This window comes from Bacillus rossius, chromosome 11 (assembly GCF_032445375.1).
Source record: "Bacillus rossius redtenbacheri isolate Brsri chromosome 11, Brsri_v3, whole genome shotgun sequence".
In the NCBI taxonomy this organism is placed as follows: Eukaryota; Metazoa; Arthropoda; class Insecta; order Phasmatodea; family Bacillidae; genus Bacillus; species Bacillus rossius.
In genome coordinates, this window is record NC_086338.1 from 10,933,326 (window position 1) to 10,951,894 (window position 18,569).

Here is an 18,569-nt window from a genome sequence, read left to right on the forward strand (position 1 = left end):
TGAAGCTCTCGAAACATGATATTTTGTCTGCTTTTAAAGAACTCTTTTTGTCATAGTCTTCTTCTTCTTCTTCTTCTTGAACGAGACACAAACTGCAGCACAAACTGCAGCAACCACCGCACTATCGATGTACATTATTTCACCTTGCATCCAGCGCAGCGTGTAGACAGGAGCGAGCATTGCGTCTTTACGCATGTGCGTCTTGCATTTTCATCGTGCAATATTGCATGCGCTAGAAGCAATAGCGCACAGCGCAAGTTGCACGAAAAATTGCATCGTCTGGACGTGGCTTAATAACAATTTTTTTTTTATTTTTGTATGGGTTCACGGGAATAAAAATCAGCATTTTTAAATGTCAGAAATACTTGTACATGCTATGAATATTTTATATTTTTAACAGTGTTATCTTAGCAATTTTAAATTTGATGTTTTTATAATTGTGTGTTAGTTTATTTGTGGGCCTATACATATTAGTATTAAAATTTAATAATCTGGTTGATTTTTGGCAGTTCATTTGTTCTACTAGACTTATTATTACTTATAGTTAAACCATTCATCTTAAAGTAAACTTAAGCTAACTAATCCAAAGAGATGAACTTTCTGAAAGGACATGTCTTATACCAATTATCATATGATCATGCTGAAGTAAAGATTTCAAACTCTATAAATCTTTAAAATATAGACTCGTGGAAAGTAAAGCAAGTGACATCTCTATAAAACTATTTTTATTCTCTAATGTATAACTTTATTTCCCTTTCAAAAACTTTTCAGTTTTATTACTAACCTTATTTTACAAAAGCTGCCACTTTCAAAATGTACCATGTATGTAGTCTTGAAGAGTGGTTTCTGCCCCTAATTTATTTTCTAAAGAGATATGCAACATATTTATGGCGACATTCTTAATTAAATAACAAATAAGCATACAATGGCAATGAACTATTTTATTATTTACCAAACATATCTACCATACAAAAATAACTAAAACAAATTCATTGCTAGATGTTATAAAGGCAGACCAAATTATTTCTCAAAAAGCTTTACCATGACACGCACTGCACTTATAATTATGAAAACACAGTTTGAAATATTGTTTTAACAGCACAGCCCAGACCACAGGCGTGAAATCTGGTGAGCCCCCTCTCAACAAATCTAATTCTGCAAGTGTTTTAATTTAGTTTGTAGAAAGATGTGATCTAACAATTATTTATTCCATGTTAAATAAAATGGAAAATATATCTTGTAACTCAACTTGTGATAATTATTCGTTGTTAAACCACAAGGGTCTTTTGACATACTTATTACAGCAAGCATCATGTACCACAGGACCAAAATTAACGGGCTCATGCCACCAGGATCAAGGGACCAACTTGGACACATGATCTGGAACTTCTAACGAACTAGACATTGCAAATCTGAGCACATGTTGATGACAATAAAGTTAAATTGTTCCACAAATTACATATATTCTAGAGATAATTTTTTTGCTTTTTTACAACAGATCTTTAGTGTGCACACATGCAGCATGCTTTGGCAAAAAAAAACTCATAGCAGATCCATGCATTTCCGTATAAATTTGACAGGTGAGAGTACACTACTGTTAAAATGTATATCACTTGAGTTATGAAATTAAGTTAATGCAATATGCTTAAGTGTCAACACAATTACAGAGTTTTTAAGTGTTTTCATTAACGTATCATTTACTTCAACATCAAGACATAAGTAAGTAAATAATTAAAAAAAAAAAAAAACACTACTCACCATTTTTCTCCATGAACCAATGGAATTCTTCTGGGCTGTGCACTGGTTTCCACATCACCTTTGAGACTGGTCTCAAGAGGTACAGTGCCCAATGCGTTAACTCTTTTATTTACATGGAGAGTTTCTCCAAGAGGCCTATTAACCATGCCAAGAAAACTGAAAATGATATTAAACTTTATTATTTTTAAAGAATAATATCATTTTCAGTTTTCAGTTTCTCCATTCTCTGCAAATGTTCTAGCTCTCTATGCTTCATACGCTGTACGTGAAGCTCATCTTCCCTGGCTGCAGCTCTACGAAGTTGCCGTAACTTCAACTCGTGAAGTTCATCTTCACGAGCAGCAGCCTTTCTTGCTTCCCTCACTTGCAGCTTCAGATGAAGCTGCTGTAGATTTTGCAGCTTTATATCTGCCATTTCTGCAGCATCCAATTTGGCAAGGCGGCGTTGGAGTTCCCTGTCAATCGCGCCTTCACGACCAGACGAAGGAACCGCTGGTGGGGCAGGCTTGCCTCTACTGCATGATGCAACTGACTCAGCGGGTAGCGTTGACCTTTTATGGGAAGTAATTGGCGACGAACAGGGTGCTGCAGGGATTCCTCCAACAGATGTGTCGGTAATAACATTGCATGTGCCCACTGGCATACTGTTAGAAAAATAATCATGGTCCACTGAAATAAATGCCTCTGACATGGTTTCTGGAATTTTCACTGCATCTGGTGTGATAATCATGTCAGCGAGTCCCCAGTGTTATTTAAGAAGTGTTGACAACCAGCTAATGCCATCTCCAATTCTGGATCAGTTTGCGTTTCTTGCACAAAAGGACCACCCCCCGTGGTCATTCGCTGCCTGGTGTTTGTGGCCAGAATCTTCTTTCTCCTCGTCTTCTCGTTCTCCCAACACTTCTTCAGCTGATGACCAGATCGCTAAAACAAAACAAAATACTGTATCACACAATAAATTGAAACAATAGTAAGTTTATTTAGTTAAAGGAATACACATATGCAATACACTCACAAATACATTATAAAGAATTTTGTAAATGTGTAGTGTAATTTTAAATATTATCCATGCATAATTTAAATACTTAAACATATTGTCTGTTTGTAACTAAATAAAACCTAACCAACCATATGTACATTACTGAATCAGCTAACAGAAACTTCTCTCTGCAAAATTTAATTTTTTTGAATAGTTAAAAAATTGGATAAAATAAATAAGATGCAGCTGGCAGAAGATTGCTACCTATGCACATATTTCGGGAAGCAAAACTCGTGCAAAATTAAACAGCAAAACTACTAGATTACCACACATGATTCAAATCTAAGCAATGAGATATTTTTAGCGATTCCATTACTACAATTTCAGCAATAAATGAGACATTATAGTAAAAACACTGTACATTTAAATGACCTATATGTAGGGGCAGGAAATTTTCGCGAAAAAATCTGAACGCCTACTAGACTGCAACAAGGCATAGGCCTACCCACACCAGCGGTTTCTTCCTTGTGATTGGCGGCCGTCTGCGAGAGAATTCGTTGCCTTATTTGCACGAGCCACTAAGGATGAGTTTGCTTCCACACTGAATAAGTGTGATTGGTTGTTGTAACAATCGACATGCACCTCAAAGTAACTCACCCTGTTGGGACTTTTTAGTCTTTTATATTTGATTGTCTTTCCCCTGGTGGGACCTTTTAACGGTTTTTATTTGAATGTTGTTCATTCCCCTGTGGGTACTTTTTAACAGTTTTTCTCTGTTTACCTGGTCGTTGTCATCTCCCCTGTGGGGAAATTTTAACTGTCGTTCTTTGTTCTGCTTATAATGTACAAAACTGTGGGTGCTAATGGCCTTAGCTGCCGACGCGCCCCCACAATCTCACTCACCCTCCTCCTCCTACCTTCTCCTCCTACCTCCTCCTCCTACCTCCTCCTCCTACCTCCTCCTCTTACCTCCTCCTACCTCCTCCTCTTACCTCCTCCTACCTCCTCCTCTTACCTCCTCCTACCTCCTCCTCCTACATCCTACCTCCTTCTCCTACCTCCTCCTCCTCCTCCTACCTCCTCCTCCTACCTCCTCCCTACTCCTCCCACCTCCTCCCTTCTCCTCCTTCTCCCTTCCTCCTCCTCCCTCCCTCCTCCTCCCTCCTCCTCCCTCCTCCTACCTCCTCCTCCCTCCTACCTCCTCCTACCTCCTCCTCCTACCATCTCCTCCTACCTCCTCCTCCTACCTCCTCCTACCTCCTCCTACCTCCTCCTACCTCCTCCTACCTCCTCCTACCTCCTCCTACCTCCTACCTCCTCCTCTTCCTACCTCCTCCTCTTCCTACCTCCTCCTACCTCCTACCTCCTACCTACCTCCTACCTACCTCCCTCCTCCCTACCTCCCTCCTCCCTACCTCCCTCCTCCCTACCTCCCTCCTTCCTCCTCCCTACCTCCCTCCTCCCTCCTACCTACCTCCCTCCCTCCTACCTAACTCCCTCCTAACTACCTACCTCCCTCCTCCTCCCTCCTAACTACCTACCTCCCTCCTCCCTCCTACCTACCTCCATCCTCCCTCCTACCTACCTCCCTCCTCCCTCCTACCTACCTCCCTTCTCCCTCCTACCTACCTCCCTTCTCCCTCCTACCTACCTCCCTCCTCCCTCCTACCTACCTCCCTCCTCCCTCCTACCTACCTCCCTCCTCCCTCCTACCTACCTCCCTCCTCCCTCCTACCTACCTCCCTCCTCCCTCCTACCTACCTTCTCCTCCCTCTATTGATGGGTTCATTGAGGTTTGACTCGCACACGCTATAGTGACAATCTTCCAACCAGGAAAGGTTATCCTCTTAGAAGTATGTGAAGTGATTGAAGCTGTCACACTCCTCGCCCCACCGTATCACGATAATGTTAGGTCTGTGTAGTTCATATGTTATGGAGCCATGATCCGTGACGATAATATTTTCCGATGCCGCAGCGGTACGTAACACCTCTAGCGAGCATGTTAGCTCGCTATCGGGACGCAATAGCTTGACGGTGTGACCACCGATGACAATATGCCTAGCTCGGTTATTGGCAGACTAACAAAGATAGTAATTTGGTTACTACCAAATTTGAGAAGCTTAAAAACATATATGATCTCTGAGTATATGTTTATAATTATTGGTGGTGAATTGAAAACAATCAGTAATACTTTACTTTAAGGTTATCCACTGTATTATTAACACACACAAAATTATACTTTATCATTAATCTTAATTTTCATTACAATTCGAAGAATAATACAAACGATTCACGGTTGTAATACTACTTGTTGTATTGCTGTAAATGAATTTGTTTTCACATTATAACATTATAATTTGAATTTTTACATGAATAACTATATTCAGTAGAATGGTTTAAAAGATTAATATTGCACAACCTGTGTAATAGGACACCTCTTCAAATAAAAATTTAATATTTATATTGCTATATTCAAATGTAGCAAAGTTTTAACTTATTTTAGCTCAATCGGGACTCTTCGGTTAGTATCTCAGGTTATATGGGTGTAAGTAGGTGAATCAGACATAAGATTGATAAACTGCTACCGGGTTATGTACTGTTACTAATTAGAAGCTTATGGAGTAGGAAAGATGTAACAAGTTCTCGTAGTTCATAGTTACCTCAGAATATGCCGCCAGTTAAGGACAATACTACCTTAAGATATGGTATTTCAACTATACCGTGAACTGCGCATCTCAGTGACTATATTTGTAATGACGTAGTAATTTCCTAGTTCTCGATCTTCACGATGATGGCTCCACAGGAACAGCGGCCCTCAGTGTATACGGCTGGATGTTGTACAGGTTCCGATGTGGACAGCTATTGGTAGTTGCTGGGTCTCCAAACCGGTGATTCTTGATGACGACGAAGGACAGTTGTTCATATTCTTGATAATAATGTAGTTCTTTATTGTCCTCGATGACGACTATGTAGTTCTTGATGAATATTGGCAGCGATGAACTATAAGTTTTATATGAATTTTAGAGTTGTATATCTCGAAGTCTCAATAAAATCTGCTGCTTAACATTTTCTTTTTTTTTCTCACTGTTCGAATTCCACATTCCTAATAAAAACCGTCCATCGACCTTCTAATTCAAAAGCAAGAATGGAGGAAGTAGGCAAATAAGTATTTAAAATCCAAAGATATCGTTAAAATTTACTATCAAGTATAATGAATGAAAAATAAGAAAGTTCCCCAAAACACAAGTTGTGGCAATACTTCGCAAATAAATATATACAAATTTTGAAATAAAATAATCAATTACTATAAACTACTGGTTGGTTTATAACGGGACAATCTTGAATGGTGCAGGGTAGCCGTCTATGAGTTGTCCACTAACCCAATGGCCTAGCTCTGTGCACACCTCCAATAAAACACGACCATCAATGTTTGTATAGTGGACCCGCCGGTATCCAACCGTCACAACAGCGTATTGGGTGGCCGGGTTGAACTCCATGGTGAAGTGGTGTAAGTAGTACTTGTCTGAGCTGGTGCGGTGTGTTGGTTGCAGGTCTAATAGCTATCCTAAGCACACATGTCGGTATTTATACCAGCATCTCGACCTCCTCTGACATTTCTGCTTTCTCATTGTTCCCGGCAACTGAGCAGCGCTGTTGTGACGAGATGATACCGGTCTTGTACCTCTGCGATTGTTGCTGTACGATATATCTAATATCTTCAATGATGGGCAGCCATATTCACTTTGAATGTTCACTATGCGCACATGTTTTCAATAATGTTTAGCTAGCCAACGTTTCTGTTCGATCCCGGCGGCCAATATGGTGGACAGACTTGTGTAGGGAAATATTCCGTCTTCCCATTTCAGATTGTGGAAGTTGTTAGTGAGCCATGTATTTGTTCGTTGATGCTTTCTAATTAAATGTTCCCTCGCAAATGGTGTTTGAAACGAGCGCGTAATCACATTCCCTTCCGAGTCTGCAATGCTAACTTCCTTAACGATGAACCCATGCTGCGAGAAGAAGCCTTGAAGGTTATCACACTTCGCCATGGCAGCTGAGACATGACTGAACCTACATCACGTTTAGCTCATTATTTTAATACTTTGATCCCTCGGGTTGTACGATACTAATCTATCGTGTAGAATAATGGCATATGCCTGTGTTAGTGGCAATATATTGTTTGCTGAGGTAATATCTATTTTACACTCTATGACGGTTGAGGTTAGTTTTTCGTTTTGACGTGACATGTCGAATACAAAGAGAGGGGCTTTATCTTTAAATCCCTCCGGGTCAAGTAGAGGTGTATTTAGTCTACCGTAGTAGCTCGCTTGGAAGTCTGAGTACATATTATATGCAAGTAGGTAGTAACCATACGTAATGTTTATTGTTAGGTTCGAATATGGATACGCCTCAGAATTAAGATGGACCTTGATATTTTGTAAATCACAATGATCAAATTTAGATTTGTTTGCGGCTAGAACATTATGTCTGCCGGTTTGAAATGCCACTATTATATAACGAGGGTGTTCGCTAGAGAAGTTAGAATTTACAGCTCAACTGACACTCTGTGATGGTGGTAAACTTCTACTCCCCACGATCTGAAAGCAATGTCTATGTCGCGACTTTTTTGAACCATTTTCAACAGTCGTGTGCGCTGGGTGGGGCTTACCGTTACATGCGGAACAAGCCACTCGATAGATTGCAAACTTAATGTCACTTGCTGTGGCTGATTGCTTGTGTCTATTATAATTGTGGTGATTATAATGATCGTTTGTTTACAATTCATTAATATTTGTTTGTAGTCTTCTGCAAAGCCTAGCAACTGGTTCAACGGGACGCATATTTCAAACTCGCCTTGCGCTGTAAGTGCCTGCCATCTTACTTACAGCTTTTGCTTTTTCATCACATGTGCGCAATAAATAGTTTTTCACTGTTGTCACAATTCCAACCTCACGTACCTCGTCGATTGTCACGCCGTTAAGTTCGAATGATATTTGGTTTATCATATGTAATATACCATTGTTTACGATTTTTGCATTGTCAGGTTTTGGCCCGTTTGGTTTTGTATTGCTATAACTATCTCAGAACTTGGCTCGTATGGTCCCGCAATGTATGGTTTGTACGTGTGCATTTCACATTTTGAGACTGCATCGTCAAACTGCAGTGACTGTTGAGCATCGAGTATACTATATTCCATTTGGAAATAACTTGAAACCTAATTTTTCTAGGAACCTCATGTTGCCAGGTGTTAACATAAAGCGGTTAACACCTGGCAACGTGAGGTTCCTGGTAAAATTAGGTTTCAAGTTATTTCCAAATGGAATATAGTATACTCGATGTTCAACAGTCACCGCAGTTTGACGATGCAGTCTCAAAATGTGAAAGTTTGCTTTCGTACTGACTATGCTTGCTCACCCCTGCCCCTTTATACAAACCAAAGTATCTTACCCCCATACTTTTTTCAAATGTAAGCGTAGTGTAATCACCTCAATTCTAAAGTTGATTAATTTACCGTTCTGGTCTACCACTCTTCTAATAACCAACTCTCGTATTTGTTGCACGGAACCCAGACTGTAAATGAGTGTTTGAGGCGTATCAGTGAGCTTACATCCTGGAGGAATGTTCGGGGAAAATTCGTGTATCGTACTGTTTGGTTTTCCTTTAAGGAAGCTGTGGCCAATGATATTCGGTGTGATTCTAATAACATTTACCGGCATCACGTTTTCGTGAATTTTATTCGCCTCATATATTTCTGGTTCAAAACCAAGCATCGGGGCTAGGGAGCAGTCGCCAGTGCAGTCGATTTGTGCATTGCTTTGCAATACGCATTGTAGAGTGTTTGGATTACCTTTCAACGAAAATGTTACATCTGCGGTAGGTGTTGTTTAATATACATTTCAATGTCTAAGACTTCGTAGAAACCGATTAGTAATTTAATCTCTCTCGTCATCCCTTCATTCTTCAGCTTGTACCTGAATATTTGACTGCTTGCGTCCACGTTCGGGATAGAATTGTATACGGTAAAATCCACGAGAGCGAGCTGCCATAACCCATCACTTACATTGAACAGGGGGAAGTGTGTTTGTTGAACACAGTTCCAATGTGTTTCGACTGCACGTACTTTGCTATGGTTGGTGTTTCTTATATACCGAGATGAGAAACTTTATGCATAAGTGAGCACAGTTGAATGAATTTAACTTTTGCTGTCTATGAAAATAATATGTTATTTTGCAGCCAGTCGGGTATCGCTGCATTTCTAAAGGTGTTGCAGGTCTCCAAAACTATCATGAGCTATTTGAGAAAATGATTATAGATAAGGTAAAGGATGTTATAAACAATACCTTGGCAGAGCTGAGTCGGTAAAGACGTGGATTAATGCTGGTGATATTCAACGGTAGGATGTGTGATGTCTCTTGACCATCGGAGGCGGTAGCCGAGCAGACCGATGAAATTAACAGCTTTTTCCAACCTTTCCCCTCGGGCAATGGTTCGGCCTAGCGCGCGCTGCGGTAAATACTTTCACTGTCACCCAGCAGGTAAACAAGTTCCACAGACGCGGCGCTGCTCGCGGTGCGCGAGCAGGCTTCCAGCTCCCTTCCCTACACAGCGTTTATTCTCAATTTATATTTATGATTCTTTTACTTGACACATTGGCAGAGAGCCAGTTCTATTTGTTCTTACTATATGGGCAAACTTTCAGCTCTGTTCCCTACACGGCGTTTGTACAACGCTTATTTAAATTTATATTTATTTTACTTGACATAGTGGAAGAGAATATTAATAGTCTTTTACTATTAGTTTTATATTACAGACATTGTTATGCTTTTTTAATATATAATATGATGTGGGAATTATAATTGCGCATTGCGTGCGTGGAGTCTCAGCGGACAACACCTAGATGTCGCTCTCTGTGCACGGTTTCTGAGGTTATGGTGCACCCTGGGAGCTGTTATAAGTATACTCGGGTTGGGGGTTTTGATTTAGTATGACGGCGTTTGTTTTAAGCATACTCTGGGTGGAGGAGGTTGGCGGTGTTTGCTTTAAGCATACTTTATATTTTGAGATTTCGTATGGCATCTTTTGAGAATGTAAGCATATATTCCTTATTTAATTCTCTACTCCTCAACTGGTCTCGTGGTCTGGTTGGTAAGGTGTCTTCTTTCTAACCTCGACGTTGTTGCCGCCCAGGTTTTTTTGTATACAACTCCTGCCTTCGAAGTGATGGTGGCGCGCTCTGGTAACCAAAGGTAGAACTTAGATGGCGGCCCCCAGGAAGTACATAATAATGTTTACGTAATGTTGACGTCTTTCCAAGGCGTCAACATTGCGTGAGCAATGTTTACATATGTCAATGTTTACATTGAGCCAGAACCGGCTTGTTGCCATTACTAACTAAAAACAATAACTTTTCATATAACTTTTAATTTTATTATAGTGACAGTTTTTTCATGTAAGTCGAATACATTAAATGTATCTTTTCCACTGCAATAAGTTACAATTTATCTGCTTTGGCTGCTCAATCAGTACAGAGATTCTATTTGTTTAGGGTCTGTGGTGTTTTTTCCTAATTGACCGCAAATCTGACAGATATATAATAACTTAAGGGCTGCGCCAGGTACCTTAATCTCTTCGCGCCGGCGGACGTGACCGCGTTATCTCCGCACGCAGCTGCCTGTCTGTCTGTCGGCGGCGGAAGAGGGCTGCCGCGCAGTTGGGTTTGGATATGGTTGTTGAGTGCTGTTATTACCTTAGGTGGCGTTAACTAACCAGGTTCATGAGGTAATAACACGGGTCTTAGTTCTGGAACCGTAGCTGAAAGAACAATGCATAATAGGGAAATTAATTCATTACACGTAAAACTGGCGAATGTTGGCTATGGATCTCTCAACTTGGCCAGCACAGTAAAAATTCATTGAATACACTAGTGGGAAAATACATTACATTTTGTAATTTGATATGAACTGACTTCTATTTTTACTGTGCTGCACAGTGAAACCACGGGTAGGTGTTGAGAACTTCCACCAGTATGGGAGAGGAGTCACAGGATTAAAGGAAGTATGGAGAGATGTGATCTGGGGAGTTTTAATAATAATGGCAGGCCCCCTCGCCTACTGCCGGTCGCCATAGATTCGGGGAGTTTTAATAGTGGCAGGCCCCCTCGCCTACTGCCTACACAGCTCATTTACATGCCCTTAATTTAGTTCATACTCAATATGTGGTGGCAACAAATACCATTTCTATCTAATCTCTAATCTATTAACTCTCAAACATAAATTTTTTTAAAAATTACATTCTAATTTGCATTCCACTACATTATATAAATAAAGAAAAATTTCTCATTCACATAATTGTTAGTGTAACACACACTTTATAACTATTAAGAAAAGAAATAAGATTCCAAAAAGTATATGTACACTGGTAAAACATATACCGTATTTATGCAGATATAGGCCGCACCTTTTTTCCAAAATTATGATCCCAAAAATTAGGGTGCGGCCTATTAGTGAGATAAAAATTAAAAAAACATTTTTTTCCCAAAAAAAATTTTAAATTTGTCAATATACAATTGATTAGAATAATTTTCAATGCATGAAAGTCTAAAGTATAAACAAATAAGTACTTGCATGTAATAAAAAATAAAGACACGACTCACCTACAATGTAAACAAAGAATGGGCCGCTGCCGATCGTCCCTAACCTCTCGTGATGCACCATAGCAGCGGGCTGGCAACTGCCGCTCACAAAATAGTTTTCTTGAACATTAGGTAAAGTAGTATTTACAATTGTAAATACCCCACCTTTTTTTTAACAAAGTTTGGAGCTGAAAATAAAGTAGGTCCGGGTGTTTACACGTAGACGTCATTATTTGCGTGTGTTTTTTTTTTATGCAAATATGTTGACTAGAGATGCATTACTACTGTGAGTTTATAAAAGAGACCATTAAACGTTATAAACTTACTTGGCAGTAAAGTAAATAAGCTATAGAAGCAGACCTGCAAGTCCGCTTTGTTTACAAGTGCCATGCACAGTGCGCTACTGAGTGCCAGGCGAATGTTGTTGCCAGCGTCTGATGCGCGCGCAACTACCTAGGTAGCATCTAGGCTCTAACAGGCGGAGTGTGGGGTAAGGTGGTGATTGCGATGTTGCCAAGTGAGTGTTGCCATAAATAATTTTTAAAATCTGCAGTTGTTGAATAACTACAATACTTACTATAAAGCACAGTGCACATGCTTTTCTTTCTGTATGTATAACAGTAAATCAAAAAGCTGACACTACAAACACTGATGAAATTTACTTACTGTAAAAAGAACACACTACATCAGGGGTCGGCAACCTGCGGCTCGCGAGCCACATGCGGCTCTTTGGACGTGAAGCTGCGGCTCTTTAGTTCCGTTCCAGAAATACTGCATCACCAGGTCATTTATACAGAAAATACTTTTTTATTACAAACTAGTAGTAAGCCTGTTTTTTTTCCACGCTTGTTATATTTTACTGAACAATATGCCATTAACCAGTTATATTATCAATTAAAGCTATCCATCCGCCCGAGGTTTTCGTTTTTCTAGTACTTACGGGCTGTGCTGTTAGTAATTGTTTAATTGTTTTAATTTTTTACTAATATAAGTAATTATCTAATAAGACCATATATATTATCTAATTTGTTGTGAAAAAACACTACTTATATATGAATAAATTTTTCTTATGAATAGATAGATTAGTTTTTTTATCAAAAAACTTTATTATGCAAGTACTATTTATTGTTGGTAAGAAAATTTTTTGTGGCTCTTAAAAAACTTTGAAATTTTGTAAATTGTAATTTTTGGCTCTTCCGACTCAAAAGGTTGCCGACCCCTGCACTACATATACCCTAAATCTTAGGGAAAAAAAAACACTTTACATATACCGTACGTACATCTCTTTGTTAAAAAAATCCAATTTACGCACTCTCGCTGTCACTTTCCTCATCATTGTCTTCTTCTGGTTCATTTGGGTCGCCTGCTTCGTCTTCTCGCGCATCCCACATTCTGTCATTTTCTGAGCCGTCCATTTCCGACGAGATACCTGTAACCTTGAAACTCTTCTTCACTAAGTCTTCAGAAATGGATCGCCAGGCTGCAAGGATCCACCGACACACTTCTGCCAGCGAAGCTCGTTTCGGACGGCCTGATTTTGTTGTCTCGTGATGGGACCGGATCCATTCGTTGTACAAACGACGCATGTGCAATTTGAAGGGTTGGTTAATGACCACGTCGAGCGGCTGCAGCATGCTTGTCATACCGCCTGGTATAACGGCCAAATCGGTTTTTCCTTCCTGGATCTGCTTCTTTACACCCTCCGTGAGATGGCCTTTGTAACTGTCCAGAACAAGCAATGATTTCATACGCAAAAGTCCCCCTGGCCGTCGACACCACACACACAAGAGCCAGTCCTTGACCAAATCTTCAGACATCCACCCTTTTTCCTGGACCCGCACTATAACTCCCGGTGGAAATTTCTCCTTTGGCAAGGTTTTGCGCTTGAATACTACATATGGTGGTAGTTTTCTGCCATCTGCCGTCACACATAACATGACAGTACATCTTTGCTTGTCTGCTCCAGTACCAAGTATCTTCACCGAGCGAGAACCCGAAGGCGTGACTGTCGTGGCTTCCGGCATATCAAAATATACCGGCGTCTGATCAGCGTTTCCAATTTGCCCTAGTTGGTAGTTGTGTTGCTTTCTCAAATTTATAATAAACCTCTGAAAACTTATCAACTTCTCTTCATAGCTTTCTGGAAGTTTCTGAGCAATGGATGTCCGTCTCCTTAAACTGAGTTCTTTTCTGTCCATAAAACGCCTCGTCCACCCATAACTAACCTTGAATTCGGTGACGGGTATGCCATGTCTTCTTGCGATTCTGCTGCCTTGGAACAACAACATTTCAGTAGTAACAGCGAAACCATTTTGCCTTGTGCTGAGGACGAACTGGTACAATTCATCTTCCACCTCCGGATATTTCAGCTTCTGTTCTCGTAAGGTACATTTTTTTTTATGCCTTGCAACTTCTCTTTCTGTATCACCCATCTTCTCACGTTCTTCTCGTTCACTCCAAATCTCCTTCCCGCCTCTGTCTTACCGTGCTCCTGTGCATACTGTACCACTTTCAGTTAGAAATTAGCCTTGTAACTAGCTCTGTCTTTTCCCATCTCTGACACACGCAAAATATAAATAAATATATGTAAATGAAAATAAATATAAATAAATATAAATATTAAACTTTGTAAAAATATGACTGAAATTTCCAGTACACGTTGTAATCTCATATATACTGTCCGAATGTATGCTAATAAAGTTTTAACATTTGCTTGGTGTTACGGCTGTATTTCTCTAAGCATGCCCGGTAGCTTAACCAGCACGTTTCATAGTTACTTGGAAGATAATGAGAATTTACAGAAAGTGATATACGAATTTTGTCAATTATATTATGGGTTCTATTTAAAATATGTTTAAGGTTGTGATGTAATCTTCCAGTGTGTTTTACTTTGTGACTGTAAGGAGTATAAATAATAAATTACTAAGATGTGTTAGGAATTATTGTATTTTATCATTGGTGTCACAGAATCTATCTATGAAAGATAAGATAATCTAACCAATCTGACACTAATATGTTAATTACTTTAACAACCCAGTGTTTTTACTCAAACTGTTAACGTCGTAAATATGTTATTTTTTAATAGGGTAATTTTCCTAAAATATATATAAAGTAGACACATCACACGGTTCTCAGTCGGTAGGAGCTCGGAGTTCTTCAGGACCACGAGGTAGTTCCCTCGTGGACTGCAGGTAGGAGGCTAATGCTGGAATGGACTAAAATACTACGGCTGGCTATACTTGTTCTGGAACTAGGCCTCCACCAATCCAGTCGGCTTCTGAAAAGTTGAAGTAATTGGAATGGTCTCACCGAATAGTAGACAAATTAATCATCGGTCTAGACGTTGGCTTGTAGACGACCCATGTTGTAGGTCGTTTCGGCAGGAACCATTCATCAAGACATCACATGGGCGGGTTGGAATGGATGAAATTTTAATAAATATGCAAACCATGCATATCACCAGATAGAATTATCTTCTTAGAATATCCATCGTCCATGTAAAACGCAGAAATATGTAAGAACACGCAAACTAGCATGGTCGACTATTACATTCTTTTTCCATCGTACCCGGCCATCTTTTCTTTTCTATATTTGTTGTAGCAACCCCAGGTGAAAAACAAAGAAGACTCAACACAGCAAAGACAGCGATGTGGATTTGGTTGTTTTGTCTATGACATAATGCTTGGTTCATGAACTGTAATAAAACTGAATACTATCCCAAGGAAATGTGTATATGATCAAATAGAAACAAGCCTAGGAGTTTGTATTAAATCAAAAAGTGTATCCTGGGTTGTTAGAACTCACTTACATTTAATATCAACTGAATAATAATAATATGGCACAAATAATAACTGTAAATACTCTGAGTAGTTACAACGTTTACGTAGGTAGCTATGCAGCACGACTCTCGTAAACAACGGTGGTAACTACCGGTACGTGGAAACAAGGATGAACAGGGAGGGGAGAAGTGGCGACACAGATAACAGAACTGAAAGAATGCAAGGGGGGAGCCAAAGCCATGGAGGCGTGGCGGGGGGGGGGGGGCATGGGAGGAGGAGGATAAACTATACACAGGATGCAGACAAGGTCAAACTCCGCTGTTGCCAGCACGCTCTTATCGATGGCGCGCAGTTGCCACGATTGCTCTGTGAATAGGTACGTACTTCGTGATTGCCGCTCATCAGCATTTCAGTGCGGCCTCTTTTTGAGATATTAATTTGTTCGAAGACTTTAATCAAAAATTTAGGGTGCGGCCTGTATCCGCACGCGGCCTAAATCTGCATAAATACGGTATTTAGGTTACCTGTTGCCTGACTCATGGCATTTCTTTGTAGGTGAAATTTTTTACTAGCTGGCTTGAAGCCCTTTAAAATACACTACTCATTACTGTCCCTTTCAAAACTCCTTACAAGTGTCAAACCCTACGAACAAAGTGCATTATTATACACATACTTGCCAACTTTTACAATTTACCTGTAAAATGTACGGAAAATCGTGTTTTTTGTACGGTTGTACGGCCATACCTGTTATTTTACTGGTTATGCGACATTTTAAACTATTTATATAAATTTGGAAGTTTTTGGTATCGTATCACCGACGGGATGTCAACGTCAAACAAAAATATAATCATCCGTTTCTCCTTTGCCTGCTGCAAGCCAATCATCGCGCAGGTTCATTTAATTTTTGGGCTCTAGCTGTAGGGTATCTGTAGGCTTTTTTTTTTTGCAGACTTTGAATTAGTGTGCAAAATGGCAGTGTTTTTGTTTGGATAAAAATTTTAAAGTTATATAATCCATTGTTTTATTTAGCTCTCATAAAATATACTGCTTAGTGCTACATGAATAATTATTTAGAGATGCGTGTGTTGTAATTACATTTGTGACATCAGTACGAACAATTAATGTTTGCTATATGAGCGGGAAAACCAAGCAGTACTTTCAAAAATTCAGAGCCGTGTATGTGCAAGAGTTTCTGTATATTTTAAAGGTAGTATGTATGCTTTCTGTATGGTTTGTATAGTTATATAAACATTGTCTACGATGGAAAAGAAATATATTAAAAATCATGGCAAAACCACGAAAACACTACAGTAATATGCAAAATGGTGACGAAAACAAGCACATTCAGAATTATTTGTGAAAACTTAAAGCGTGGATAGTGCCATCATTATAAGTGAGTGTTCGCGAATTTTATTGTCAAACATAACCTACTAAGAAAGCAACTACAGCATCACTCAAGCATTTCCCTTAAGGAAAAAATAGATAGTACAAAAGTGTTGTAAATAAGTTTATATATTTTAGTACACACCTAGATATGAACAGATGAATTGAGTGCAGGTGATGATGGGTGCAATATTGTGTAAAGTACTATTAGAAGATGTGTGTGAACTATGAAACCAGATTTTTCAGGTCATTTAAAAGCTATACTATGTTTTATTATTTTTTCTGAAAATATTTGACTTTGATAGATATTATAAAATGTACAAAAATTAGTAATATTCCAGGTTTAATTGTAGAACAAATAAATTGCCGTGTTTTATTTACGGTAAAATTAACCATTTAAATTTTTATACTGGATTGGGAATTTCAAAATTTGGCAAGTATGTATACATATTTTGCCTGTAAATTACTTCGAGTGAGTAACATACAATGCTCATTATGACATTCTGTTCTTTTCTTACAAACAGGTAGCATAGGTAATGCTTAATAAATGTTTACTATGTAGTCAGGTGGCATCGAGTTCACCAGTGAACATAGCTTCAGGTTACCATTCGCCTTGGACTCTCGGCTATTGGTCGTTAGAGAAATTGCTCACTAGTTTACCTCGAGCACTTCTGAATACACTACTCCTTTATGATTCCATCCAAAACCACTTGCAAATGTCAAAAACATACGTAAAAAGTGCATTATGAAAAATACATTGCCTGCCTTTTGCAACACAATAAGTCGTACTTTTATTTTCATTTTATATACATGTTTCGAAATCATATCAAATACCTGCCCACTTCATAGTTTTAATAAAAAAATATTGTTAATAAAACATACTATTATGTTACCCCTGAAGACTATATGCAGCTATATTGAAGTTACTGTCATCTCAAGATTTCAGTCCCTTTAGGGGAGACATTTGTCTACAACGGTAAAAAATATATTTGAATTCAAGTGACTGGACTTCTGCCCATGGTTTTCTAATTACGGGTAAACAAGGACGATAATGTGCCCATCAACAACACATGTCACACATCAGCCATTTTCGGTTATGTTTCAACTCCTTCTCCCCACAGTGCAAACATACATTTTTAACGTAATCGGAATACTTTAATACAGCTTCTTGCAGCCATGTTCGTTCCTCCTGAGGCGAAAAGGTGTCGTTAATTTTTCTTAGTTTCAAAATGCATGCAACAAAATGAATTACAAACAGGCCACAGCTTGTATTATCTGTCTGTAAAGGAACAGTACTGGAAAAAAATTTTCTTGCCAATTATCTACAGATATTATGCCCACAGAGTGGCTATTTCTAATTTCCAAAAAGTTGATGAATTTAGCGTGAAGTCATTGTTCGATACATTTCCTAAAGAATCAAGGTAGTATATCTCCTTGTCTTTGAGGTTGGCCACTGCAAGATTCCAATGCATATTATTAACATTGTAAGGCATTATCATGAAATATTTATTGTGTAAGTCTCCAAAAAAATTATTATAATAACACTTGTCCCAATTTCCAGGTCTTTCCTGATACATGTAAGTTACAAACACTGGGGTTCAGAATACTGTCTCATAGAAAGTTGCATTATAAACTTAAAGCAATTTTATATAAACTGCAATACCAGTATCGACTGCAGCCTGTGTGAGTAAATTGTTACTGCTGTAGGAAACATAATCACTAGATCTCAATTTTGTTGTGAATTTACTTTCAAATATACTTACAGACAAGTTCTCACTGACAGTAATATGCAAGGTTCATAAATAAACCATTCTGCATAGCTTGTTCATTTGGAGCATATTCATAGTCACTCCCTGTCACATTTACAGATCCGCTAACTCTAGCTACAGCCAAAATTATTTTACGCAATATCTCCCTATATTCATCCCCATTGAAATCAGTGTCCAAGGGTAACTTATTCAACAAAAACTCCGCAGTTATACGCATCTCTTTGAACTATATATGTTGGTGGGTCAACAATATTCCACTCACTCAATGA